Source organism: Triticum dicoccoides, chromosome 5B (genome assembly GCF_002162155.2).
Source record: "Triticum dicoccoides isolate Atlit2015 ecotype Zavitan chromosome 5B, WEW_v2.0, whole genome shotgun sequence".
In the NCBI taxonomy this organism is placed as follows: Eukaryota; Viridiplantae; Streptophyta; class Magnoliopsida; order Poales; family Poaceae; genus Triticum; species Triticum dicoccoides.
Window position 1 is genome coordinate 356,290,220 of NC_041389.1, and position 10,725 is coordinate 356,300,944.

A 10,725-nucleotide genomic window follows, 5' to 3' on the forward strand; every position below is an offset into this window, starting at 1 on the left:
AAATTTGACACTTTTCCGGGTTCATTTACAATTTTTAGGGGATTATGTGCATTTTGCAGGCATTAATGCACGTAATTCAAATTCAAACAATTGGTGCATGAAAGGGTGCACAAGAACGGTCTGGAAAAACCATACTTGTGGTATTTAGTAATTTCTCAAGCCTTTTACAAGGAATGGGCAGAGATTTTAATGGAGTCAACCACAAACGCGTCATTTACTGGGTTATCAACTATAGAACAATGAAATATGTGCTTGAAAAACATGAAGGCTGGCATGGTGCCATGGTATGGCCTCACCGTGCCCTGGTTAAAAGCTGAGAAGGTTTGATTTATGTCATCATGCACGGCCTTCATAAATCGAACCATCACCGAGGAAGTTCAATGCTTTCGAGAAGGAAATCACCAAGATTGAAGGAGAATCCAAATTTCCATCCTAGTTTGTCTTTCAGTTTTTTCCAACGATCAACATACCGCCTCAAATGAAACGTGTTCAAATTTGACATTTTTCTAAACTCATTTACCATATTTAGGGGATTGTGTGCATTTTCTAGGCATTAATTATGCACATAATTCAAATTAGAACAATTGGTGCATGAAAAGGTGCACAAGAATGGTCTGGAAAACCATGCTCGTGCTATACAAAAAATGAAACACATGGTTGGACAACATGACACCTAGTGTGGTGCCATGGTATGGCCTCACCATGCCCTGGTAAAAATTGGAGAATGTTTTCCTCATGTCGTGATGCGCGCCTTTCATAAAATGAACCATCATCCGAGGAAGTTTCATGGTTTCGAGGGGGAAATCACCAAGATTGAAGGGGTGTCCAAATTTCCTTTGTCCTTTGTCCATGAGTTTTTTTCTATGATGAGCATACAACCTGCAAATCACCATGTTCAAATTTGGCACTTTTCCGGGTTCATTTGCCATATTTAGTGGATTATGTGCATTTCCTAGGCATTAATGCGCATAATTCAAGTTCAAACAATTGATGCATGAAAGGGTCCACAAGAACGGGCTAGAAAACCATGCTCATGCCATTTAGTAAATTCTCATGCCATTTACAAGGAATGGACATATATTTTGATGAAATGTGTGACAATAGTCAACCACAAATGTTTCTTTGTTGGGTTTTCAACTATATAAAAAATGAAATAAATGCTTAAAAACATGATGCCTAGCATGGTGCCATGGTATGACCTCATCATGCCCTGGTAAAAATTTGAGAAGGTTTGGCTTATGTCGTCATGCACGCCCTTCATAAATCGAACCATCACCGAGGAAGTTCCATGCTTTCGAGAGGGAAAATCCCAAGATTGAAGGGGAATCCTAATTTCCATCCTAGTTTGTCATTCAGTTTTTTTCCAACGATCAACATACCGCCTGAAATGCAACGTGTTCAAATTTGGCATTTTTCCGAGCACATTTACCATATTTAGGGGATTATGTGCATTTTCTAAGCATTAATAGACATAATTCAAATTCGAACAATCGGTGCATGAAAAGGTGCACAAGAACGGTCTGGAAAACCGTGCTCGTGTTATTTAGCACATTCTCATGCCTTTTACAAGGAATGGGCAGATATTTCAAGGAAATGTGTGGCAATAGTCAACCATAAACGCGTCGTTTACTCGGTTAACAACTATACAAAAAATGAAACACATGGTTGGAAAACATGACGCCTGGCTTGGTGCCATGGTATGGCCTCACCATGCTCTGGTAAAAATTGGAGAATGTTTTCCTTATGTCGTGATGCGCGCCTTTCATAAATCGGACCATCACCGAGGAAGTTTCATGGTTTCAAGGGGGAAATCACCAAGATTGAAGGGGGGGTCCAAATTTCCTTTCTCCTTTGTCCACGAGTTTTTTCTATGATGAACATACAACCTGCAAATCACCTGTTGAAATTTGGCACTTTTCTGGGTTCATTTGCCATATTTAGGGGATTATGTGCATTTCCTAGGCATTAATGTGCATAATTCAAGTTCAAACAATCGATGCATGAAAGGGTCCACAAGAACGGCTTAGAAAACCATGCTTGTGCCATGTAGTAAATTCTCATGCCTTTTACAAGGAATGGACAGATATTTCGATGAAATGTGTGGCAATAGTCAACCACAAATGTCTGTTTGTTGGGTTTTCAACTATAAAAAATGAAATAAATGCTTAAAAAATATGACACCTGGCATGGTGCCATGGTATGACCTCACCATGCCTTGGTAAAAATTTGATAAGGTTTGGCTTATGTTGTCATGCACGCCCTTCATAAATCGAACCATCATCGAGGAAGTTCCATGCTTTCGAAAGGGAAATCCTCAAGATTGAAAGGGAATCCAAATTTTCTACATTCTTTGCCTTGGAGTTTTTTTCTACGACGAACATACACCCTGTAAATCACCGTGTTCAAATTTGGCATTTTTCGGGCTCATTTGCCATATTTAGGGGATTGTGTGCATTTTCTAGGCATTTAGCGCATATAAATCCAATCCAGATACAGGTGCACGGGTGTGATGTGAGGGACGTGGATTGCCGTTTGATCACGGCGCATCCAACGGTGCACATGCGCGATCCGCATGGCTGGGGATCTGGCCAATCATAACGCAACACACAATAGGCTCAGCGCACACTGTTTCTGGAAGCAACGGAGATGAACCATGTGCGATAATGAATGAGCAAAATTGTAAGGGAAGCCAAATTTCTGTTGTCGTTTGTGGTTGAGCTCTTGAATACCACCACATTGTACGGCTGCCCGGCCCCTCCATCCGAGAGCTCTCTCCAGGCGTCGTCCATGGCACCATGGCACACAGTAACTAGTAAGGAAGTGATGGCATCCTGTCGCGAAGTGTTCCTCGCCGCCCACGATCGCGCACTTGGTAAGGAAGTGATGGCATCTCTCCGCGCCGAGTTCATCACCGCCGGCGGCCATACAGTTACATGGGCAAAGTTTGACGCTGCCATGGCTGAATGGGTGGTGGATCTAGAGGCGGCCAAAGCCGCACAGAAGGAGCGGAAAAAGGCAGAAAGCAGTCAAGAAAAAAGAGTCTCGCCGCCGCAAGAAAAAATAGGCCGCACGCCGTGGTGAGGAGAGCTTGGCAGAGATCGAAGCACGGTGGGCTGCTGCCTACAAGGCCGGGAAGGAGAACGTCGGCGTCTGGCCAGCATGCCCTGATGGCAGCATGTGAGAAGTAGTTTAAGTTTGTAGTATTAGAGCAAATTACTAGTAGTACTTTAAGTTTGTAGTATTAACGTACAATGTTAGTAAGAGCATCCTTTGAGGGCTTTGAGCATTGATTAACATGTGTGCCCGTGTGCGTTTTTTTGCGTTAATCATTAGAAGATCACAAAAGACACGGTTTCTATGCCGTACCCGTCTGCGTTTTTTGCGTTAATGACCCATAAGTCAGTTACCTGTTCGATATTTCCTAATAAACCAGGTGTACCATTGACCAAAAAAATCAAGTATACGTGTACATTTTTTTGGAGACGGGGTCTGCCAACTTTCTCGCACACGAGTATTTTACGCGCTTCGTCTGTGTTGTGTGTTTCCCTCGCCCAAGTTTCAAATTTCGCATTGAAATTTTCATTAGGCGCACAATTTCAGAATTTATTCCTCCAACCACATCCCCTTCCCCTCAGTATCCCCCTCCCTCGCACCTCCCCCTATTGGCATCTCAAACCACAGCTTCAACCACATCTACCTTCTGCTCGGATCTAGTCAGATAACCCACTGATCTCTATCACGTCCTCGCCCTGATTGCTTAAATGGTGCCTGTGAAACATCCTCATGCCTCCAAATCCCCCTCGCCAGGAGCTGATGGTAGTACATGGCGCGATGGCCGCTGTGCGTGTTGACTCGGAGGAACACCTCGCCTCTGCCGCCGCCGATGACATGGTGCAGGCTCTGGCCTAGATGAAGTCCCCAAGCGACTACCCCCCAGGACTTAACAGGTAATATCTGACCAGCTAAGTCTTACCAATACCACTTGCTACGGCTATGATTTGTACGGTTGATGTATTAAGCATGTTCGTGCCTTGTTTATTTCAGTATTACACATTGTGTGATGTTCAAATATTGCGTGTCCAGCTCAATTTCACCAATACCAGCAACAAACTTACAATACATGACTCAGGATATCACTAGAGATGCTGCCCATTTGCTATTTTTAGTGGATGCTAACCCTGTTGCACTTAACATGCCCGTCCATGTACTTATGCAAGGTCATAACGGCCGATGCTTTTGTTTGCCGTCGAGGTGAGCTGCATCCCATGTCTTACAGTATTTCACATAAGTTGTGCAATTGCAGTTTAACTTCTACCCATTTACTGGTTGCCTGCAGGTACACATGTCAGTGGCACTGATCCACGCTTTGACCCGGAGGAATAGCTCGCCTCCGCTGTCGCTGACTTTGGCGAGCTCTTGCCAAGATGAAGTGCCCCAGCAACTACCTCTCAGGACTTACCAAGTATGTACTCACCAGTTCAATCTTACCAATACCAGTTGCAATTAATGGCAATGTTCTGTATGGTCGATGTATTAAGCATGTTCTAGTAAACATGCCTAACATGTTTTTGCTACTATCCCTACCTTTTTATAGACATCTGGGCCATTCTCTGCTCTGGCAGTACCTGCCTTGTGATGTTTAACTATGCCCATTGCATTTTTATCAGTACCGATTTCAGTGTCTATTAACCTGTTGCAATTAACAGTTGAATCCATTTTTAAATGGTTGCATTTCAATGGCTACAAACTTACAAAACATGACTTAGGATGTTGTTAAGCCTGTTGCAATTAACAGTTGTATCCATTTTTTAATTTGTCCATTTGCTACCATGCTACTCTCCGCAATGAAGATATACTAGAGATGCTGTCCTATTTGCTATTTTTGGTGGATTCTAACCATGTTGTACTTAACATGCTTGTCCATGTACTTACGCAGGGTCATAACGCCTGATATTGTTGTTTGCCGTCAATGTTAGCTGCATCCCATGTCTTATAGTATTTCACATCATTTGTGCAATTGCAGTTTAACTTCTACCATTTACTGGTTGCCCGTAGATACACATGTCAATGGCACTGATCCACGCTTCGAACCAGAGGAACAACTCGCCTCCGCCGCTGCTGACTTTGGGCAGGCTCTGGCCAAGATGAAGTGCCCCAGCAACTACCTCTCAGGACTTACCAAGTATGTACCCACCAGTTCAGTCTTACCAATACCAGTTGCAATTAATGGCTATGTTTTGTACTGTCGATGTATTAAGCATGTTTTAGTAAACATGCCTAACACGTTTGAGCTACTTTCCCTACCTTTTTATAGACAACTGGGCCATTATCTGCTCTGGCAGCACCTGCCCTGTGATGTTTAACTCTGCCAATAGCATTTTTATCAGTACCGGTTTCAATGGCCATTAAGCCTATTGTAATTAACAGTTGTATCCATTTTTAAAGAGTTGTATTTCACTCGCAACAAACTTACAAAACATGAATTAGGATGTTGTTAAGCCTGTTGCAATTAACAGTTGTATCGATTTTTTATTCCGTCCCTTTGCTACCGTGCTACTCTTTCAAAATGAAGATATCACTACAGATGCTACCGTTTTATTATCATTTGCTATTTTTGGTGGGTGTTAACACTGTTGTAGTTAACATTGGTTTTCCATGTACTTACACATGGCTACAATGGCCGATGATGTTGTTTGCCATCGAGGTTAGCTGCATCCCATGTCTTATACACCATCTATTCCTAAATATAAGTATTTTTAGAGATTCCAATATAGACTACATAAGGAGCAAAATGAGTGAATCTAGATTCTAATTTAAACTATATCTATAATTCTATATACATTTGTATGTAGTTCATATTGAAATCTCAAAAAAACTTGTACTTAGGAACATAAGTAGTTGTATTTTACATCATTTTTGCAATCTTAGTTTAGCTTCTAACATTTACTGGTTGCTTGTAGGTACATATATGAGGGGTACTGATCCATGCTTCGATCCCTTTTGCATATGGGGCAATGATATATTCATGAACAAGCATCAAGTGAGGAAACTAAGAAAGATTGTTAGGCGAAAGAAACGGGTGATTGGAATTAAGCTCTTTATTTACACTTTGTTGAAGACAACAGTGAACTTTAGGATGGTAAGTAATGTGTTGCCTTTTCCCCCTGCCCACAACAAGTTACTCTATTAGACCTCAGTATCGGATATTTTTCTCTTTTCAGTGGTTTCTGAAGCTATTTACTGATGATTACCTTGCAAACTACATGACCGGAGTGGAGGCAACTAAGGTTAAAGTATATAATTCATTCTACCATGATAATGCTCTAGAAGTCTTCCTGAAGGCGGTGAAGAATGGGCGGGCGATCGTCATAAGGGGTTTGACAAAAGTGGTTTGTGCCTATGGCATGCAGGAAGGCACATTATGGGCATTCCGGTTCTTCAACACCGTTGGCAGTCAAAATGATTTACACTTGTCTCTTCAACTTTACCGCCTTTAAATATTGCGGTTCATCAGAGTTAATTGCTGCCTAATCCTGTAATTACTGAACATATTGTACTGGCAATTTTATTTATGGATTCATTATTGAACCATTGTGCTGAGAATTTGAATTGCACGTTTCGTATTTCAAAATTTCCAATTAGAATAATAAATTACAGGCAAAAATAAAAATAGAACAGACGGTCATGGACCTTTGCAAACGGTTCTAGCAGTAAAAGCGCTTGCGATGGATAGCCCAATGCCACACAGTTTTCTACATCAAATCATGTGTGATGTAGTTAATGAAAGCAAACAGTTAACCAAGGCAGAGCGTGTGTGATAGTTACACCTTTCACACACGAGCGTATACATAAAACCGTGTGGGATGTACATCCGAACAGAAACGTTTTCCTTGGATTGACTGTGTGGGTTGTACATAAGAACGGAAATGTATTCCTTGGATTGACTGTGTGTGATATACATACAAAAATGTTTTTCTGGGATTCACCGTATGGGATGTACATACCTACGGAAATGATTTCTAGGATTCACCATGTGGGATGTACATACCTATGAGAATGGTTTCTGGGATTCACCGTGTGGTATGTACATACCTACGGAAATGATTGGATTTTGATGCCCCGCCCGATCGCACATGGCCCCAGCCTGGGTCCCAGGAGGGCCTATCCCCGATGATTTCTGGGTCGTGCGGGAAGGACACCCTATCCCACACACTCACTTGGCGACAGTTCCAAGTGCCATCGTGGAAAGGGGTTTTAAACCATTTGTTTAGAACCTACGCGCACCAGTGGTACTTAGAGTAGTGATTTTCTTTATTATACTAATGAATCTTACCGAACTTTCTGTTGAGTTTTGTGTGGATGAAGTGATCAAAGATCAAGGAGGTCTCGATGTAAGGAGAAGGAGGAGAGGAAAGAGCTCAAGCTTGGGGATGCCCAAGGCACCCCAAGTAAATATTCAAGGAGACTCAAGCGTCTAAGCATGGGGATGCCCCGGAAGGCATCCCATCTTTCTTCAACAAGTATCGGTATGTTTTCAGTTTCGTTTCATTCATGTGATATGTGCAAATCTTGGAGCGTCATTTGCATTTAGTTTTTCCCTTTTTATTTTATGCACCATGCTGGTATGAGATAGTCCATGGTTGATTTATAGAATGATCATTGCACTTCACTTATATATTTTGAGTGTGGCTTTATAGAATGCTTCATGTGCTTCACTTATATCATTTGAAGTTTGGATTGCCTGTTTCTCTTCACATAGAAAACCGTTACTTGAAGAATGCTCTTTTGCTTTACTTATATTTATTAGAGCCTGGTCTTTTGTAGAAAGAATTAAACTCTCTTGCTCCACTTATATCTATTTAGAGAGTCAAAAAGAATTGGTCAATTGCATGGTTAGTCATAAAATCCTACACAAAACTTATGGATCACTGAATATGATATGTTTGATTCCTTGCAATAGTTTTGCGATATAGAGATGGAATATGTGGGAGGTACTACTAAATAGTTGTGGTTAGTAAGAATATTGGTGTTAAGGTTTGTGATTCCCGAAGCATGCACGTATAGTCTTTTGTTTTGCTATGAAGTTGGAGCATGATTTATTATTGATTGTCTACCTTATGAGTGGCGGTCGGGGACGAGCGATGGTCTTTTCCTACCAATCTATCCCCCTAGGGGCATGCGTAGTTGTACTTTGCTTGAAGGGCTAATAAACTTTTGCAATAAGTATATGAGTTCTTCAGGACTAATGTGAGTCCATGGATTATACACACTCTTACCTCTTTGCAATTTGCTAGCCTCTATGGTACCGTGCATTGCCCTTTCTCACATCGAGACATGGTGCAAACTTCGCAGGTGCATCCAAATCCCGTGATATGATACGCTCTATCACACATAAGCCTTATTATATCTTCCTCAAAACATCCACCATACCTACCTATTATGGCTTTTCCATGGCTATTCCGCCATGCAACTTCCACCGCTTTCGTTTGATGAATTGAGCATTCATTGTTATATTGCTTTGCATGATCATATAGCTGACATAGTAGTTGTGGCTCAGCCACCGTTCATCATTTTTCATACATGTTATGCTAGATCATTTCACATTCCGGTACATGCCAGAGGCATTCATATAGAGTCATATTTTGTCATAGGTATCGAGTTGTAATTTTTATTTCTTTTGAGTTATAACTAAATAGAAGTGTGATGATCATCATTATTCATTTTTAGAGCAGTGCCCTAGTGAGGAAAGGATGATGGAGACTATGATTCCCCCACAAGTCGGGATGAGACTCCGGACAATGAGAGAGAAAAAAGAAAAAAAGAAAATTAAAAAAACAAAGAGAGAAGGGGCATTGTTAGTATCCTTTACCACACTTGTGCTTCAAAGTAGCACCATGTTTTTCATATGGAGAGTCTCATATGTTGTCACTTTCATATACTAGTGGGAATTTTTCATTATAGGATTAGATGCACACCCACTTAGTTTTCATATTGAGCTTTCATACACTTATAGCTCTTAGTGCATCTGTTGCATGGCAATCCCTACTCCTCACGTTGATATCAATTGATGGGCATCTCCATAGCCCGTTGGTTAGCCGCGTCGGTGTGAGACTTTCTTACTTTTTTGTCTTCTTTATATTTACTCCTATCATCATACTCTATTCCACCCGTAGTGCTATATCCATGGCTTGTGCTCATATATTATGTGAGGGTTGAAAAAGTTGAAGCGCATTAAAACGTATGAACCAATTGCTCGGCTTGTCATGGGGCTTGTGCATGATAAATACTTTGCGTTAAGAAGATAGAGCATGAGAAGACTATATAATTTTGTAGGGATAGCTTTATTTAGCATTGATATTTTGAAAGATGTGATTACTTGTTGGGATGCCTGAGTATCGATGTCTTTATGTCAAATTATAGACTATTGCTTTGAATCACTTATTTCTTAATATTCATGCCATGATTAGATATATGATCAAGTTTATGCTAGGTAGCATTACACATCAAAAATTATCTTTTTTATCATTTACCTACTCAAGGACAAGCAAGAATTAAGCTTGGGGATGCTGATATGTCTCCATCGTATCTATAATTTTTGATTGTTTCATGCCAATATTATACAACTTTTACATACTTTTGGCAACTTTTATATGATTTATTGGACTAACCTATTGATCCAGTGCCTAGTGCCAGTTCCGGTTTTTTGCAGGTTTTTTGTATCGTAAAAAATCCATATCAAACGAAGTCCAAATGCAATAAAATTTCACGGAGAATTATTTTGGAATATATGTGATTTTTGGGGGTTGGAATCACCGCAAACGGAGTCCCTGGTGGGCACAACCCACCAGGATCCGACCCCTGAGCCAGGCACGTGGTGGTGGGTTGTGCCCACCTCGTATGTCGGTTGGAGCTCTACTTCGGGTGCAACGAAGCTTATATCTGGAAAAAATCTTGTTAAAATCTCAGCGCAATCAGAGTTACGGATCTCCGGGAATATAAGAAACGGTTTTTGGCCAGATCTAGGGAACGCGAAACAGAAGAGAACAGAGAGGGAGATCCAATCTCGGAGGGGCTCCCGCCCCTCCACGGCCATGGAGGCCATGGACCAAAGGGGGAACTCTCCTCCCATCTAGGAGGGAGGCCAGGGAAGAAGAAGAAGGAGGGGGGCTCTCTCCCCCTCTCTCTCGGTGGCGCCGGAGTGCCGCCGGGGCTAGGATTGTGATGGCGATCTACACCAACAATCTTGCTACCGTCAACACCAACTCTCTCCCCCTCTATGCAGCGATGTAACACGTCTTCCCCCCACTGTAATCTCTACTTAAACATGGTGCTCAACTCCATATATTATTTCCCAATGATCTATGGTTATCTTATGATGTTTGAGTAGATCCGTTTTGTCCTATGGGTTAATCGTGATCTTGGTTGGTATGATTGTATATTTTATTTATGGTGCTGTCCTATGGTGCCCTCCGTCTCGAGCAAACATGAGGGGCCCCCGCTGTAGGGTGTTGCAATATGTTCATGGTTTGCTTATTGTCAGTGTTGCGGGGGATGACAGTAGTCCAAACGCGGATAGGTGGCTTATGGCGAATGGGAGTAAAGAGGACTTGATACTTAATGTTATGGTTGGCTTTCACGACCTTAATGATCTTTAGTAGTTGCGGATGCTTGCTAGGGGTCCAATCATAAGTGCATATGATCCAAGCAGAGAAACTATGTTAGCTC